The 20023-nt window shown below is 35.7% G+C and overlaps 1 protein-coding gene across 18 annotated transcripts in view; it reads left to right on the top strand.

Moving 5' to 3' along the window:
* The window catches only part of PDLIM5 (PDZ and LIM domain 5), a 196673-nt gene that overhangs the window by 21156 nt on the left and 155494 nt on the right, over nt 1-20023 (top strand). Inside the window, exon 1 of one of the 18 annotated variants that reach the window (XM_070262246.1) lies at nt 5337-5471. The exons of the other annotated variants lie outside the window; for them this stretch is intronic. The gene's annotated coding sequence lies outside the window, so the exon portion shown is untranslated. Of the gene's footprint in view, nt 1-5336; nt 5472-20023 lie in introns of those variants that run through there. 18 annotated transcript variants of the gene reach the window in all.

Raw genomic sequence — 20023 nt, 5'->3', positions numbered from 1 at the left:
TATTTTTCACATACAACCTATTTATATGTCCTCACCCATATTGTCATCATTTTATGGTATTTGTCTTTGCTTTGATTCTGAGCTTTTAGTCCTGGCAGAAATATACTGGCAAAAGTTGTTCTAAGTCTAATTTTCAAGCTTCCGTATAAAACTTTCCACTGCCTTTCACCAGCTTTTGAGTTTTTCTTGCTCCTGGAGAAAATGTCACTAGGAGGATGGGAAGAAGGAAAAAGTTAAGAGTTTGAGAGGAAGCTCATTTTAATAGTGGGTTACTAAATTAGCAGCCGTCTTTTTATATAATTAATTCTTTAAACACTACTACTTTTATTCACCATGATGAGTTTATAGATAAATGTGGGCCACAGAGGATATACATAAGGATCATTCGTGTTAAGTGATTCTGGGTCATAGGTAATTTTTACATCTCAGTTTTCTGTGTTTTAATGTTTGTTATTTTGTCCCTAAAAAGTAAGATCCAGTAAGCATTACTTTGAATTACCTGCCTCTTCTATTGAAATCTCCCATTAAGTTTCTTGATTTTAGGAACTAAATGAGTCAGGGTCCAGTTAGGAAAATGGAAACACTCTAGATGTCCTAAACAGGAAATTTTAATACAAGGAATTGGTAAACAGGTTTTGGCAGAGCAGAGAAACCAAACAGAGTATGGTGGGCAATCTAGAGATGAGCAACAGTGGTAAACCATTGGCATCCTTAGGACCAAGAGAGACAGTGGAAAATAAGGTGTTACTAGAGCCTAGACTTGGGGGGCTATCTGTCAGGAGCTGAAACCACAGAGAGGGCATCAATCCAGAGCTGGGACCATGGAGCCAGGGGCTGACTGACTAGAGGTGGAACCATAGAGAAGATGGGGAAAGATGGGGGAGAAAGAACAAGGCTTTTCTCCTCCTTCTACCCTCTGCCATCGTTTCTCCTGCTGGGAGGACTTTTCCAAGAAGCCAGAGCAAGGGACCTGGGGAATGTAGTTCCTGCTGTTCAGGGAGTGGGCAAAGAACAGGAAATTGATTTGAGAGCAAATAGGCAAATGACCAGTACAGACAATAAAAAAAAGTGTTGATTTTTTTCCCCTGGAAACTGATATTATTATTGCTTTCATATTCTAAGACACTCCTCTTTTCCCATGGCTCAGGATCTCTTGTATAAGATGGAAATAATTATGATATATATAGTCTCAGTTTTCAGGAATCCTTTATATTTAATGGTATTATGCTGTTATTACATTTGCTGAATATATTTCTGCCAGTCTCTTCATTTTTATTGTTTGTACATTTTTGACACACAGAAGTTAATCATTTTCATTTGTTCAAATCTTTTCCTTTATTTTTTTGTATGTCTTCAACACTTAGAAAGTCAGTTCCCTTGAGATATTTAATAAATATTCCATCCTGTCATCTGCTTTTTTAGGTTTTAAACATTTTTAAACTCTGTGATCCGTCTGGAATTAATTTTCGTGTGGGGTTGATGCATTATTTTAAGCTCAATTAAGACAGTTTATTCATTTTTAAAGATTACCTATGCTTTCAGAATCTCAATCTTTTCTTTTTAAATTGCCTTGTCTGTATTGGATTTCTTTAATTTGATAGATACTTATCTATAGTAATATTCTGAATTTTTGCTTATAGTTCCAAATAATTCCTTATTGACTGTAAAGTGTAGTTCTATTTTTAATCATCTTTGAAGTGGCTATCCAAAAGCATTTTACCTCTTTTTTAGAAATGAAAATGTCACGATTTGCATTACTTTTAAGACCTTTGGATATTAACTAACAAATAGGTGTGAGTTCAGTATGGACGCGTGCATCTCTGTTTATTGCTTTTTATGTGCAAGTTCATAAAGGACTGTCATGGTTTTCATTTTTTTAACTTAGTTGCGGGAGACTAAAGTTACTGTGTTGAGTAGTGAGTGACTAATGTGTTTTGAACTTGGCCTTTTAAAATCAGTCGCTGTAGTCATATTCATCTGGTAATTGTGATATGGAACGTTGTCTACATTTAGTAGACAGGAAAATAAAAGTTAAAGTTTCAGAAGAAAGGAAGGGTAGATTACTTACTTAATTATTAACTCCTTACCCTTTTCCTTGATGAATTTCTTGACTTATGAGGATATTGGAACTCTCAAAGTATCTAAATAGAGAGGGCATGACTTTTATTTTATTTGCTCCTGAAATGTAGTGTATGATGAAGTGTTTGTACAGTGACAGAATAGTTAACATAGCATTGTAAAAAAACTGAGTTGTAAAGGAGGGTGAATGAGGAGAGAAGGTGTGTTTTAAAATGCATTATATATCAGAAAACATTCAGAAAAACTAACTTCTCGTATTTAGTTTTGAAGTAAGAGACTTTAGTTTTCAGTTCCTCTCTAGTCATAATTATAAATTTTGGTGTAATTGTTACTTATTAAATACTTCTTAATGTAAACCTAAAATATTTAATGTGGAAGAATTTGACATTATAAAAATAGAATAATGTAATGAACCCAATGTGTCCATCACTGAGGTTCAACACTGTAGCTAATTTCATTTTATCTCTATTCTCATTGACTTCTCCCTTCACTTCTGGATTCTTTTGAAGCAGATTCTAGCTATCGTATTTCATCCAAATATTTCAGTATGTAACTCAGATAATAACTCTTTTTAAAAAAATGTAGTCACAATACCTTTATCATATCTGAAAAGTTGACAGTAATTTCTCAGTCTCAGATATTCAGTGTTCTCATTTTCCCAGTTGTCATTAATAAGTATATATATCTGTGTATGTATAATAATTATTTTTTTTTTAAACAGTCTCTTTGACTCAGGATCCAGACAAGGTCGCTACTTTAGGATTGGTTTATAAATTTCTTAAATCTCTCTTAATCTGTAACTTCCTCTTCCATAGTTGTTTATTTCTGCTAAAAAAACCTGGATCATTTGTGTTATATAAAACATTTTATTTGATGGATAACTTTATTATAGAAAAATAAAGATGATTCATCATAAGTGTTTTCTAGACTTGTCATTTGTCTACTTTGTTAATGATTTTTGCCATATCCTAAAAATATTTGCTTACTGTTTTCATGATTACTGTCCTGCTTTTAAAATCAAAATTCATACTTTATTCTAATTCTAATCATTCACATTTATGGAATCATGGATTTGATATCTTTGTTATATTTTAAAATACGCGTTAAGATAAAATTCTTCACCCCTGTACCCTCTAGAATCATCGTGAGTACCACACATTAGGAAACACTGCGTTAATATCAGTGCCTCTTCTTAGTCTCGCCGCTCACCTCTTGTACTGAAATCTAATCAGTTACCCCAAGAGGGACCACTTTGAAACCTTAGATGTATTTCCTACATGTCTCCAGAAACAAGGTACATTCTGTGCAAAGTATGGTTTTACTAGCACCCTGCTAGTGAGGTGTTACCAATCTGAGATCATGGTATCTAGCCTGCTCAGCGCTTTTATCTTTCAGGTTCACATTCCATTCCGTGTGACATGTAATTTTATAGAGGAAGGGAAAAAAAACCAGGAACTTGCTTCTGGGTTGTCATTGAAATCTTCAGTTTATTGTTGGTAAATGGAGTTAAGTAATGGCTGAAAACATTTTTCTTTTTGTTGAATAGGAGTTAACTTTTAGGGAAAGTTAAATTTGAAGACTATAAATTGGGAAGAAGAAAACATAGTGACTTTTTTTAGTTTCTAAAAATTTGTGGAGAAGCCATTTCAGTAAAATAATTTGTTTGAAAATATGAACTTTATGGAAAAGAGAATTTATTAATTTACTTTGTGTGGATCAGTATATTTAACTATGTTTTATATCTGAAGATTAGACTTATTTATGTATCAACATAAATATGCTGTAAGTAATTTGCAAAGCTCTTTCATATACACTTTAGTTGTATCTCATGTTACTCTCTGAGGAGTTATCATCTTCATTTTACAAACTAGGAAGCTGAGGGAAGCGCAGAGATATCCTGTGTCTTGCCCATAGAAGCTCAGCTGGTCAGGAGATACTGAGAGTCATGATATGTCTTAGGTGTGAAAAGGCATTGGATTTGAAATCAGATGTTCTGGCCCTAGTGCTGTTTATTAGCTAAGCTATTTAAGCTTGGGCACTTTATTTCAAATCACCAAGCAACAGTCATTCTAACTGTAAATTGAGATAATTTGCTGCAGAACTTTCTTGAGAAGGAAATTAGATAATGTGTATGTGAAAGCAATCAATATAAAACTTTTAAAAATTTATAAAATGAATTCTCTTGTGAGTGCATATTATTGTCATTTTATCCATTTCAGTAATATAATCGTCAATAAATATTTAGAAATAAAGACTCATTGCCTTTTAAAGAAATTTTCATGGAAGTCTGAGTAATAAAACAGTAAAGGAAGACATTCCTGTATGTTTCTAACACAATTTGGTTTCTGTGGAGTTCTTATTTCTTTAATTGGGAAATTAAAAGTACATTTCATTCTTTTGGTGAATTTTGATGGTCTCTGGAGATAGAAAAATGAATCAGGTATGTTTCATTTCCTTGAAGAGATTACAGACTTAAAAAGTGAATTTTAGCAGAACGTGGAAATGCTTTATCAGAGGATGAAAGAGTGCAGCGAGAGTTTGAGGGAGAGATCGGTCATGATCATATGTGTGTACCGGACTAGGCTCATATGCCTAGTATTTGTCTAGACACAGGGAGGTTATGCCCGCATGGGGCTCTTGGACAATAAGTTGTCACGGGTGACTTTGTTGAAGCTTTACATGATTAGTCAAATGACTAGATAAAAGGATGGTTACCTGAGTTCAGGGGATCTTCCCCCACCAGGTGTGTCTCTGCTATTGAGAGGAAGGTGTGTTGTGAAGGAAAGGAGTGAAAGTGGAAAGAGAAGCTAATGTTTTGAGAACACAAGGTGAATACATGCCTCATGGGCATCTGTTACTTGACGAAGGACAGAAGAAAGTACAAATCACCTAGCTAAATTCTATTTCTGTCCTGTTCATCCATCTTTGCCAGTTTCCAAGGTTATTTCTCTTAGGCTTGTCCATTTAGTCCTGTTTGCACTCTAGGATTCTGATCGCAGTGTGTCTCCATTTGGTTATATATTATTGTTCATATCATGAAGTGATTGTGTGTATCATCAAGTGAAATGATATGATAAAATGTAAATAAAAGCGTTTGTTTCACACACTGCATGGCCAATGTAATATAAATGCTGTTGGGAAATTATGTGGTTGAAGTGAGTCAACAAGTGCATAAGCCTTAAGGAACATTATCACCTCCATTGGCTCTCCTGTCACTTACGAAACATAAATCATGTGATGTTTGTGTGGTGAAGGCCAATAGGTTATGCACCTGGGCTAACGATGGATAGAAGGTCTCAGAGTTCCTCCTCAAGGTCGGGAAGGCAGCACTGGGGAATCAGTGTGCTTCTCTGAGATCCCATAGATTCACCTCTCAGAAGACTCCTGTACATGTATGTACGTTTTGCCTCCATTATATTAGTTACTATTTCTCATGCTCCAACCACTCAGTACAGATCTGTAGGTTACTGCCTGTAAATATCTAGCTTAGTACTAGCATTTCTTTCCTTAAAATAGTCTTTGCATTTTTTATATTTGGAAACATAACCAAATAATAGAGAATACTGTCAAATAAGGATCCTTTAGCTTTTGGTAAACTAGATAAGCTTTTATGTGCAGTTTCTAGATAAAAATGCTATACTTATTTATAGGGCTAAAGCTCTAGGAGGTAAAAGAGAGGTCTTTTGTGAGTAGGATATATTGGTGTCTTAGACCATAAGTAAGCTTCTAGACCGAAATGCTGAGGTGACTTTTCTCACGATAACGTTGTGGGTGACAGACACTGCAGTTCGCCTGTCCAGTATGTTTCATCCCCTTTTCCTGACTACCAGTGCCCTCCTTTCTTTGGGGTGACAGTGGGCCTAGCTGAGAGGCTTCCCTTGGTAGACTCATTGCAGTGCAGTCTAAGTGGATGTTTCCTAGCGTATATTTCTGTTTCCCTGAGTCAGCTTCCCCTCATTCCCTGTTGATTTCCTTCTTTTCCTTCTCAGGAAAGTGGGCCTGGTGCTTGGGCTTTCTTGCTACCAACTGTGACAATTAGAAGTAGAAGAAATCTCTGTATGTGAGTGGCTGAGGAGAAAGAACGAAGGAGCCTGGGGCAGTAATGTCATTGTGGAGCTGCCTTGGACTGTCTACCTATGCCCTTCTCTTTACACAAAGAAAATACAATTTCTTTTATTTTTTTGCAGAGGATGATTCACCCTGAGCTAGCATCTGTGCCAGTCTTCTTCTGTTTTATATGTGGGTCGCCACCACAGTGTGGCCACCATTGAGTGGTGTAGGTCTGTGCTTAACCACTCTGCCACGGGGCTGGCCCAACAATTTCTTTTTAATTAAAACCACTGTAGGAGGCTGGCCCCTTAGCTGAGTGGTTAAGTTTGCGCACTCCACTTCAGGGGCCTGGGTTTCACTGGTTTGGATCCTGGGTGCGGACTTACACACCACTCATCAAGCCATGCTGTGGTGGCATCCCACATATAAGAGCTAGAATGACCCACAACTGGGATATACAGCTATGTACTGGGGCTTTGGGAAAAAAGAAAAAGAGGAAGATTGGCAACAGATGTTAGCTCAGGGCCAATCTTCCTCATCAAAAAGTATGAATAAAAAAAACCCACTGTAGAAGGATTTTCTGGTATGTGTAGCTGAATATAATCCTAACTTTGCTGCATAAGAAACATTTTTTTTTTATTTCACACCAGAGCCTTTGTTACTAAAAGCTATTAGTACTCCCAAGATAGAGATTTTGTCAGTGAACTTTAACTAGTGTGGAACTTGACCAGCTGAGATGAAGAGGTTATGAGAAGAAAACATAATTTCAGTGTAATTTTGAGCATAGTATATCATCAAGAATCATGCAATTCAAGACCGTTCTCCTCCTGAACAGTAATTTGAAGAAAATTTGGGATTCAGATGAGTTCTTGCAGTTTGGTTTGATTGTGGTGTTTGCAGCTTTCTTACCTCTTACAGCCTGGCCATTTCTTAAAAGGTATAGCCACTAAGATGGATGGCACATGGCTCGTATCCAAAGGAGCGCTGTGTTTCTCCTTGCTGATTTTAGCCTGCCTGTGCTCCCTTCAAAATATTCGTTATGAATGGAGACTCCATTGTGTTGACTGATCCTATGCTGCAAAAGTTCACAAATTACTTCATTGATTATGCATACCACGAGAGTTGTTCCTGCGGTGGGGTGGGAGTAATCAGGCCTGCTTCTGGGTGCTTGTGGATGGACTGTGTGTGTTTAAGAAACTTGAGAGGTGTCAGGGAGTCTCTGGAATGAGGTTTCTTGGCTTGCCAGTATCCAGAAATAGCTGGAGCTCTTAATAAAAATGCATGTCCCTGTGCCTCACTCAAGACTTAGTGAATTATAATCTCTGTGGATAGAGAGTGGGAATCTGTGTTTTTAACACACAGTGCAAGGATTCAAGGACACAAACATTTGAGAATTACTCTCTAAGTCTTTTAGATTTCCTCAACCTCTTACGCAAGTCCCTCAAGTTGGGTGTTTCTGTTAAGATGACGAATTAACCTCTTCCTTTTGGCAATTGCATCCTTCGCTGTAGGCATTCGTTGTTGACACTGCTGTGTTCTAGCTTGCCAAATGGTGGTTCTGTATGCAAAATCAACTTTTAGGTTTAATGTTTGAGGAAAGTACTTTGTCTTAGAGTAATTGACATTACGTTGAATTGAAACAGTGTTCTTCTAGTAATAGCCAGGGAGCTGTTTTGCCTTAAATGGTGCTTATCTGACTTGCAAGAGTCCTATTCACTCAGGTTTTCCAGAAATTCATATTTACCTTCATTTTATTGGGGAAATATTTTCTTCTTTCCTTTCATTTAATGAAGTGTTGATCAAAGTATCAATTTTTTAGTCACTCTTTCCCATACCCCTTTAGAAGTAAATGGAAATATAATTTTTTAAATAAAAAAAATTTATTGCCATCCTTAAAATAACTTGCCTCTCCCTTTGAATAGTTTTGAAAAATGTGGCGTCACTTCTAAATCATATCTTTGCCATTAAATGCATACTCTAAGTAGCCATTAAACAAACATCTCTTGTTATTTTTTTGGTACAAAAATTTTACTTCCCAGTAAAATATATAAGGAAGCAAACCTTTTTATGAACCTGAATCTATATATCTTTATTATAGAACACTTGCACATTTTAAAGTGTTTGTGCTTTTTGAGTCATTTCTTCAGCAGTGCCAGTTTCTGTTTAGCTAGTAGGTATTTTTGAGGGCTTCTCATTGAGCATGTGTTTTGCATTCCCTCTCACCACCCCCTTATTTATTGGGCTGTTTTAGTCATTGTAAAATGCTTTGCCCTTTCTTAGAGCAAATACCATAAAGGATTTGCCTTAAGGGCTGTTATTTCTCCATGAGTTAAGGTGGAGTGAGAGGACTCAGGAAGTGAAGCAACCAGAGAGGACAGCTCATCTCCCTTTATGGAAAGTGATCTTGCAGGAAGCATTACTCTGCACGCCACCCATTGAGAGTCAGGCATTTCAGAAGATGTCCCTTTTGGAATGGTCGTAAAGGTGTGTTTTCTTCTGTTGATGAAATACAAGTAGCCCAAGAAGATTTGGCAGTCCTTCAGTCTTGGATAGAGTGTGGGCCCTCTGTAGTCATGGAGGAATAGAATGGACGGGTGAGACAAGTAATATCCTAGCAGCTGTGAACCAGGCACTGGTCAGTCTGGGACACTCTGTCCCTGGTCCTAGAACTTTACAGGCTGATTGGGAATGTTTGAGATCTTAGTTATGCGACATGCGGTTCCTATGAATGCATATGCGTATAATACATACTTTGGATAGACACTTGTATGTAAATGATAAATAGCACATGAATCATGAAGTCATTCTGCAGTTTGACTATCAGGTAGTTGAAATTTGTTGCTTTTATGGTTTTGGTCATAATATGATCCTTACTAATGAGGTGTAAAATATCAAGAATGTTGACTAATATCTGGTAAGATCTCTTTTAAAATATATATCTTTATCTAAAAATTAAAGTTTAATGATACTTGTAAAATATTCAAACAATATAAAAGTGTACAAACTGTTAAGTAAAATTTGCTCAGCCTCTTCCTGCCTCCCTCCTTTCCAGAAGTAATCTTTCCAGCTTTTTCCTCTTCATTTTTGTGCTCTAATGTGCACCACTCTCCCCAGCAAGTACATATTGTTTTGCAGCTTTCCTTTTGTTCTTTAATATCTGTGATGGATATGTTTCCAAGTCAGTATGTATAGGCATTTATCATTGATGTACGTAATTTATGTAGCAAAGTCTTTGACATTGTGAGTATTCTTTATATCCAAAGGCTTTTTAAAATAAATATTTGCTTGCTTGTTTATTTTTTTGCCCAATACGTATCTTTATGAGGCCGTAAATAACAGAGAAAAATCAGATATAAAGTGTGGGTAATCTTATTAATGAGTGTTATGATGCGTTATCTACAAATTTCAGTTAAAATTAATAAACAATTTGAAAATGACCTAAACATTTTTGTCAATGATGACTAAAATATTGTAAACTCTGCTTATGAATGTTTTTCTCTATACTCGATTCTGTGTAAAATAATATTCAGGTGATTTTAGATTGCATTTTAAATCTTTGAAACTTAAGCATCTGCAAATAAGCTATCCATTCAATTTTTCTTAAGATTAAAAATATGTAACTAATATCATGTCAGTTATACCTCAATAAAAAATTTTTATTTAAAGATTTATAAGTAAAATAGCTAGAAATACAGTCCCATAAATGCTGTGTATTATTTGTTTGTGAAAATTCCTATGTCCTTCCATATAATAATGGATAAAGAATTGGTGAGATGACCCAAAGGAGTAGATGGTCAAAATTAATTTATTTTGGATATTGCATTATTATCTTTCTAAAGTTTCTCTTTAGTTTGGTATTTATAATTCTATTTCATGTAGGCTGATAATAAAATAAGTCAGTGTTTCTGATAGTTATACAAATGGTAAATAACAGCAGAAGCCAATTTAGGATTTGAAAAAATGTTGTGGCTTGTCTGCTAATCATATAATCCAAATGTGAAAAATTGAGAGGTGATTCAAGAAGGTCAATGATTCTTTTAGACTACCATTTTAATAAATAGCAATCTTGCAGTAAATTCAGTAAACTAATTTGAGTTCTACCCAAAAGGTAGGAGTGGTTTCTTAGTATACCTTTCAGTTTCATGACTGATTCTTTTTGTGTACTATATGTGAATATGAATTTTGTACATAATATTAAATGACTCTGTACCATTGTTTCTTTTACATCTTTATTTGTTGGAAGCTCTTTATTTTCCATCTCTGTCACAAAGCAACATTTATCTATTTGAAGTGGAAATTTTTACATGCCAGTGTGAGCCTTGTTTGTGTTCACTAACAGAGATCCTTGATATATTGATTTAGGGATGTGGTCGCCTTTTCATTGTGCAAGAAAATGCAGTGATCATCACCTTATTCAGAACAAAAGCCAGAAACTGATTCTGCCTGCTAGTGGGATTGATTTAATTGGCATCTAGCATTTATACTTAAGACAGGAAACTTAACCCTCTCCCGAGTTTTTGAGCTATTCATGTGTTTGATTAAATCATTTTCCGTGCATAACTTCTTAACTCTGACACTGATTATCCTTGTCTGATATTTTAAAGTTAATATTGTCATATTATAGAACCTTTTACTGTTGCTAGTTCATACTTAAATTCCAGGAAAATTTCCTTTTCTTTTTGGACTGACAACAAATTGATTGATCTCATACAGAGAATGTATGTTCAGTGTCTAGCTAACTTGCTGAATACATCACTTGCATATTATATTGCTATTCCTTCATGTCTTTGGAAATTTTCAGGGACAACTAATGTTTATAACCTTTACAACTGAGACGTGTCCACTGTTATTTTTTCATAGCATCAGTAAGATGAATGTCCATTTCATCACCAATGAGATCATTGAAGTTAGAGGTTTCTTGTGCCAGAATCAGATAAAGGAAGGAATATCATTTTTCTAGTAAGATAGAAATCTTCAACCTACTTTAAAAATATGCTTTTAAAATAATTTCGTAATTGTCAATATTGATACAGTTTTTTCTGCTTTTAGATCTTGAACTAATTCCAAAGGACGTGTTTATTTTTAAGAATTGCTTTTTTCCCCACTATGCATTGGTAAGGAGATAATAGGACAAAATTAAATTTATGAAACAGGATCTATATGTGTTTTCTAGCTTGAAAGGCACTCCAGATTTTTAATCAGATAATTAACTGGTTTTTATGTCAAAGTATGCTTTTTTACCCAATAGAAGTTTATTTATTTATTTATTTACTTTTGAGGAACATCAGCCCTGAGCTCACATCCATGCCCATCTTCCTCTATTTTATATGTGGGACACCTGCCACAGCATGGCTTGATAAGCGGTGCATTGGTCTTCACCTGGGATCCGAACTGGCGAACCCCAGGCTGCTGAAGTAGAGCGCACAAACTTAACCATTACGCCAGTGGGCTGGCCCCAGTTTACTTTGTTTTTGATGAGTTATAAACAGCATTGAAATACATCTTTGAGTTTCCATGATGGAAATATAAAGGAAAACAGTACCTTGTAATCATAGTAGGAAATATATACTGCTGAGAAAATTATTTTCTGTGCATATAAATGTTGACTTTTAAAATACAGAAATGGAGTCATTATATATGTTTTGTAATCTAAATTTTTAGCAGCTTTACTGACATATAATTGGCATACAATATACTGATCATCTTTAAAGTGTATAATTTGGTAACTTTGGACATATCTATACACCCACAAAACTATCACTACAACCAAGAGAATTAACATAGCCATCCCCCCCAGAAGTTTTCTGGGAGCTCTTTGTAATCTCTTCCTCCCCCACCTCCCTCTTCTCATCCCTGGCAACCACTGATCTGCTTTCTGTCACTATAGATTAGTTTGCGTTTTTTAGAATTTTATATAAATGGAACCATACAGTATATACTCTTTTATTATTTTTTTGGTGTGTATTTTTTCACTCAGCATAATTATTTTGGGATTCATGTGTGTTGTAACTAACAGTAGTTAATTCCCTTTTATTACTAGGGGGATGCCTTTGTGTAGATATAGCAGAGTTTGTTTATTTGCCTGTTGATGGACATTTGGGTTGTTTCCTGTGCTTGGCTACTAATAACAAAGAAAGGTGCAGTGAACATTCATGTACAAGTCTTTGTAAGGGCATATGCTCTCATTTCTCTTGGTTAAATACCTAAGAGTAAAATGCTGAATTATATGGAAAGTATATTTTTAACTTTTAAGAAATTGCCAGTTTTCCAAAGTAGTTGTACCATTTTACGTTTCTGTTAGCAGTGTATGAGAGTTCCACTTCCTACAAATCCTCATCAACACAGTATGATCAGTGTTTTTTTAAATTATTTTTTTTTAATTTTTTTTTTAAAGATTTTAATTTTTTCCTTTTTCTCCCCAAAGCCCCCTGGTACATAGTTGTATATTCTGCGTTGTGGGTTCTTCCAGTTGTGGCATGTGGGGCGCTGCCTCAGCGTGGTTTGATGAGCAGTGCCATGTCCGTGCCCAGGATTAGAACCAATGAAACACTGGGCCGCCTGCAGCAGAGTGCGCAAACTAAACTGCTCACCCATGGGGCCAGCCCCTGATCAGTGTTTTTAATTTTAGGCTTTCTAACAGGTATGCGTAGTATCTATTTTTTTTTAATCAAGATGAATCATTAGGGTCTTCAACATGTGATGCACTATTCGTTTGGTTTTTTTAATTGAAGTGAAATTCACGTAACAAAATGAAACATTTTATAGTGAACAATTCAGTGGCCATTTAGTATATTCGCAGTGTTGTGTAACTACCAGCTCTTTCTAGATTCAAAACATTTCATCACCCCAAGAGGAAACCCCATACCCATTGAACAGTGACTCCCCATTCCCCCTTCTCCCTAGCGCCTGGCAACTACCAGTCTGCTTTCTGTCTCTTGCATTTACCTATTCTGACTATTTCATGTGAATGGAATGATACAGTATGTGACCTTTTGTGTCTGGCTTCTTGAATTTACTGTAATGTTTCTGAGGTTTGTTCACATTGTAGCAGATATCAGTACTTCGTTCCTTTTTATTGCAGAATAATAATTCTGTTGTATGGATGTATCACAGATTGTACCATTCATCAGGTGATGGACATTTAGGTTGTTTCCACTTTTTGCTATTGTAAATACTGCTACTGTGAACATTTATGTCCAGATTTGTATGTGGAAATGTATTTTCATTGGAATACTACGTCATATGGTAGTTCTATGTTTAACTGTTTGAGAAACTGTGAGACTGTTTTCCAACGGGGCTGCACCATTTTAATTCACATGAGCAGTGTTAGGAGGGTTCCACTTTCGTCTCATTCTTGTCAACGCTTGTTATTGTCTATAGTCATCTTAATGGGTATGAAATGGTGTCATTGTGGTTTTGGTTTGCATTTTCCTGATGGCTCATGATATTGAGCATCGTTTTATGTGTTTATGGACGTTTGTGTATCATCTTTGGAGAAACGTCTGCTCAGATCCTTTGCTCATTTTAAAAGTGGGATATTTATCTTTTTATTTTTGAGTAGTAAGAGGTTTTTTTTAAACATATATTCCAGAGACAAGTCCCTTATATATATGATTTGCAAATATTTTCTCTTATCTTTTCACTTATCCTTTGAAGTGTGAAAGTTTTTAATTTTGATGAAGTCCGATTTATCTATTTTTTCTTTTGTTGCTTGTGCTCTAGGTGTCATATATAAGAAGGCTTTGCCAAACCCAAGGTCTCGAAGATTTACTCCTACATTTTCTTCTAAGAGCTTTATAGTTTGGCTGTTACATTTAAGTCAGTGATCCATTTTGAGGTAATTTTTGTATATGATGTGAGGAAGAAGTCCAACTTTATTGTTTCACATGTGGATATCCAGTTGTCCATCTTTTGGTTTTAATTTATATTTCCCTAATGACTGATGATGTGTTGAGCATCTTTTCTTTTTTTTCTTTATTAGTTAAAATTTTTTTCAGCCTTATTGAGATATAATTGACATATAACATTGTGGGAATTTCAGGTGTACAACATATATTAAGGTATACATATATATATATAGTGAAGTGACCACAATAAGGTTAGTTAACACATCCGTCACCTCACATAATTAATATTTTTGTGGTGAGAACATTTAAAATGTATTGTCTTAGCAACTTTCGAGTATGTAATACAGTATTTTATTGTTACATATGACTTTCAAGCATGTAATATAGTATAAAGTTGTTAACTATAGTCACCGTGCTGTTGATTAGATCCCAAGAACCTATTCATCTTTTAACTGAATTGAGCATCTTTAATTTGCTTTTTTTCCATCTGTGTATTTTTTTTAGTGATGTGTCTTCTACTTTTTCGCTTAACAGTATGCCATGGACTAAAATTTAAATATATAGACCATATATTTATTGACATAGAGATCTAATTCCGTTATCCTTTCAATTACTGAAGAATATTTAATTGCATGAATGTGTTGTACCTTTTTAAATTCTATACCATAAAGATGGTCATTTGCTGTTATAAAAGCTGCTGCTCTAAACGTCCTGCACTCTTATTTGATAATTTCCTTAGAGTAATACTTAGAGGTATAATTGCTAGAGCCAAAAGTTTATGTATTTTTAAGCTTTTTGCTAATTAATGCCAAGTTGCCCTCAAGAAAGATTATACTCCATCCGTGGGAGCATGTGAGAGGGTCAGAAAAGCCTTTGGAAGCACGCACTGACCATAGGATATCATCGCCTGCCTTCTCATGCTGCACACTGCATCTCGACTAGATCACACTATTTCCTGATTGTGTACTTACATGTCTCCAGGTCCTTGTAGGTTTTGCTCCTTCTGATAGATGTTTCTCATGTGTTGTTGAGGCTTTTATAGCTATATTTCTTTGTACTTTTTACACTGTATACCTGGAAATGCAAGCACATCTTTTAAGATTGAAACCACTGTGGCCTTCCTCAGTTTTTTTCGGTTCCAACCCCAGAGTATAAGTTTATTCTAGCATGCACTGCATTTTATATGTTCATCTTTGAATTCCAGGACCTACCACTATGCCTGGCATATATAAGTGGTTTTCCTCAATACTGGCTAGTTAAATTATGCTTGAATCAAATCAGATTTCTTACCCTTTTATATTCTACAGTATGTCTTTTATGTTATGCTATACAACTTGAAAAGCTTATTGATCTGATTATATTCCTAACTAGAAGCATTATACTAAAGATTCCACTTGTGTTTGTGAATGTAGATGACATCAATGCACATGTTAAAATAATTTTTTATTTCAGAATTTTTTAATCTCAAGTGACACCTCTAAGCATGGTCTTATTTTACTGTTTAGAATTGCAGAGTAAAATATTTTGTTAAACTTTAGCTTAAGACTTTTCTTAAGATTTTTCCATTAAGTTACAGTAACCTCTAAATATGGTTCGGTTAATTTGTGTTCTAAGTTGACCTTAACGACGTCTGCTATTAAGTAGCATGGCAAAAATTGAAATGGAGCTTAGTTATTTTTTAAAAAAGGTTTAGGGGCTGGCCTGGTGGCACAGTGGTTAAGTTTGCATGCTTTGCTTTGGTGGCCTGGGGTTCATGGGTTCCGATTCCAGGCGTGGACCTTCATACCACTCATCAAGCCATGATGTGGCGGCACCCTACAAACAAAATAGAGGAAGTTTGGCACAGATGTTAGCTCAAGGACAATCTTCCTCAAGCAAAAAGAGGAAGATTGGCAACAGATGTTAGCCCAGGGACAGTCTTCCTCACCAAAAAAAACGGTTTAGCATTCTAGTGTTTGTCCATCTCCTTGAGGCTTGTAGATTTGTCCATTAAGCAATGAGAACATAATTTTCATGTAACTATCTAGGAATTTTTTAAAAATTAGAATCTTTTGAATGTTAAATTGAAATTATTAAGTAAATGTGTTACTTGCTTTGTAGGTAAAAACAGGAGTGACTATTCTATTGCCAGTAATAGAATTCTTGTGGAAATCAAATTAAATTGATGAATATATAAAAGGACGTTTTTATGAGATCAGTACAAGCTGTCTTCCAAGTAAAGTCTGGAGAAGTGCTTTATTCTTGCAGCTTGAACAGCACTAATGCAGCAAGTTGAATTATTGTGGGGCTGGTTTGGCCTGAACACTGATGCCCAGAAAATGTCTGGGCTGATGGCTTGCCAGATGTACATTTGACCTAATAAAGGAGAAACCAACCGACCACTCACTGCCAATTTCAAGTTCCATTTGACCTAATCCTAAAAACTAGAGCATAAATAGATAACAGCCTACAAATTCACTTAGTTCCAGAAAAATCAGATTTATCTAAATTTGTATCTCTCATTATAGTATAGTTCCCCTGATTTCAAAAGATTTATGCCCAGCAGGTGTGACACTTTCAAGCTCACACCAAATGAGTGAAATGTAATTTCAGAATTGCTTAAGGCTACACGTTGGTTAGGTGTCTTTTTTCTGAAGGCTGCTTTAGATATTATTTTTTTGTCATGTGTATTACTTAAAGGAAGGCATTGTCAATGGATTTACTTGAATTAGCACTTTCCTGTGCTGTTTGTGTGTTCCTACTGATGTTGCTGAGCATTATGAGGGCGTGTCTTAACAACAATGTATTTCCTGTCAATAAAATCTTTCTGCTTAGTATTTTAAAGTGGAGAAGATAATTGATTTTTTATCCTACTAGTAATGACTGCCTTTTATTTAAAGAAGTGAAAATAATAATTCAGACACCTAATATCAGTATCCTAATAGAGGTAAAAAAGTAGAGGAACAGCTTATACCAAGTGAACTATATAAAACATGATAAGATATGATCATGATAGAAATATGGTTACCAATTTTACGATACAAAATTCTCTTTGGAAACATAAATTGACCGTGCTCATTTGTTAAGATAATCTTTTGGGGCTACTTTGACATTCCTATTAGAGAGAGAAAGGGGAAAAACATCTTAATGAATTATTCTGGAGTTCAGGGTTAAAGCTTGTTTGTAGCGTGGCTTGTCTACATATCATCAAAAAGGTTTATGTGGAGATCATGAAACAGCTTCATGACCCATAAAATAGGAATTTGTTTTGTGTTAATTGTATATGTATTGCAACATAGAAGAATGTGTATCTAGCGTGTCATCCTCTAGTTCAAATCGTAGATTTTGGACCAGTTGGCTGCCAGCATTTTTCTCTTCAAAGCTGCCGGACCGATGTGTGTACCTAAATGCTGTGAGGGAGTTGACTGAGAGGAGTAGCTACATTGTTATATCTGTTGTTGGAGAATCCTTGTTGGGGAACTAAAGGGGTTATTTTGACACTGCTTAGCTAAACCTAGATGTTCAGCCAGTAATCCAAATGAGGAGTGACCTGGGCTTTGAGGTCAGGGCTAAGCATTGAGAAGCCAAATGTGTGTGCTTTAAAAAGCAGGCTCATTTGGATTGTACCTGCAGAGAGATGTTAGAGTTATTTTTATTCCTCACTCAAATTCGGTGGCTAAATTTAAAATTTGGGCACCCCCAGGAGTGATTTCAGAAGTCTTTTGCTCATGGCTGAAAATAAAAATTAAGTATATTTAACAGAGGTGCTTTTGTGTTTTCATATATTTCATTGAGTTTTTATATATTTTGCTGTTGTCATGATGTATTCCCAGCTCAGGATCTTCACACATACTGATCTTCCTTTTGAAATTCCTTCTGCCTGGCTAACACTGGACTTCCTGAGTCACTGCTTGACGCCTACACTAATTGAGATGCCCATATTATTTACTCTCATGGTACCTTGCATTAAAAACGGGGAATACGTTTATGAGAATTATATTTAAGTACTATGATTTTACTAATTATTTAATTTGTCTACTTTCTATACTAACTTCACAAAGGCCATAGCCTGCATTTATTTGTTCACTGCTGTCTTGCCTTCTTCTCATTGCCTCCTTGGTGTTTGATGAATGTGTACAGAATGAATGGATACATGCACACATCCATTGTGAAATGGGGAAGGGAAACCAAAGCAGGAGGCGAGATCTCTGAATAATAAAGTTTTGAGGTTTTTCTCCTCTTACAGCTCTGTTTTGGATAAATTCTTTTTTTCTTTTTTTTTTTTTTTTGAGGAAGATTAGCCCTGAGCTAACTACTGCCAGTCCTCCTCTTTTTGCTGAGGAAGACTGGCCCTGAGCTAACATCTGTGCCCGTCTTCCTCTACTTTATACGTGGGATGCCTACCACAGCATGGCTTGCCAAGCAGTGCCATTTCTGCACCCAGGATCCGAACTGGTGAACCCCGGGCCGCCGAAGCGGAACGTGCGCTCTTAACTACTGCGCCACCGGGCCGGCCCCTATGTTTTGGAAACAGGTTCTTCGATCCTTAATACATAACTCTTCACAAAGTAATTAAGTTTTTGATCAAAGCAGTTTTCACTTCATTATGTGACTTCATAATTATAACTGATATTTTATTCTCATTTAGCAGATAGCTCAAACAACAGGTGTAAAAGCTATTAATGGTATAAATAGAGGGAGACGAAACTTTGCCCGTGGGTTTTTATTGCGCATTATTTCATGGGGTTCTTTAGGTTGGTCTTTAGTTTGGTGGGTAAGTGGAGTAGTTCTCCTGTGAATGAAAGCATGAGCATTTACAAGTAATTTGAGATAAGATTGGTTAGACCAAATGTTTACCACAATATAGTTTGTGTTAATAGGTATTTCTGGAAAAAGCAAAGCCATCTCTGTAGAAGACTTTCTTATGGTTAAGAGGCATGTAATTTGTTATCTTTTTCAACTGCTATGAGTACAGTTCTTTATCCAGTTATAAGAGATGAAACAAAGTGGAGGAGAAAAGTAATTATCCATATCTTCTTTCCTCCTTTCTTGAGAATGAACTTAAAGTTTCATTCTTTTATTTATTTTTATATTTACTGAATGAGTAATACTTTTGTAAGGTTCAAATAAGAAACAGTGTAGCAAACATATATTGTAAAAAATCTCTGTCACCTCTGTCTGCTCTGCCAGTTCCAAATGTGTAACCTTTGACCTCTGTCTCCTCTGTGCCCAGCCTCCAAGTCAGTAACCGTGTTTAGTAATTTTTTGCGTATCCTTTCAGAAATTTTTTTATGCATATAGAAACAGGTGAATTTATGTTTATTTTCCCCTTTCTAATAGAAATGGCAGCATTTTGTGCACACTGTTCTATACCTTGCTTTTTTTTTTTAACTTAACCTGTGCTATATAGAGATCTTGCCTTGTCATCACTTAAAAGCTTCCTCATTGTTTTTCAGCTTTGAGTATAATTGACAGATAATTCCTCATTCTTTTTGTGATTGCAAATAACTTCACTGTGTGAATGTCCCATAACTTATCAGTAAGAGACAGTGCTGCATGCAGTCAGTTTTGCTCTAATGTTTGTTTTGAATATGTGACTTTGTTCCAGCATGACTGATGTATCAGGGAACAATTTGAGCATAATGCGAATTTTGCATTTGTGAATGGCTCATTTAGTCTGGGAGAAACACTAGGTGAACATAGGAAACTGCACCCAGCTGAACCGAGCTGCTTAGGAATGAATAAACACACACACCTCAAACATCTGCTTAGTTCATGGAATGTATTATGAGCCCCCTCCATCCACATCTGGTGTTACAACTTCCTTTCAATTTCGGATAACCCTCCTTCCATCACGTCACAATATCCACCTCCCAAGCTACAGCCCGCTTCCACAGCAAACTTCCGGACTTTTTCAAGGTAAAGTCCCAGAGTGTTGTGTCTTTAACCCTCTTTTTCGCATAAGCCATATTTTCCCCATAAGCCATAGTTTCCCTATAAGGTTTTTGTTGCGTGCTTTTGCATAGCGCAATGACTTTTAGGAACACATATGTCGCATTGTAGCAGGA

This window comes from Equus caballus, chromosome 3, assembly GCF_041296265.1.
Source record: "Equus caballus isolate H_3958 breed thoroughbred chromosome 3, TB-T2T, whole genome shotgun sequence".
NCBI classification, from domain to species: domain Eukaryota; kingdom Metazoa; phylum Chordata; class Mammalia; order Perissodactyla; family Equidae; genus Equus; species Equus caballus.
This window is presented reverse-complemented; position numbering and strand designations above follow the sequence as displayed.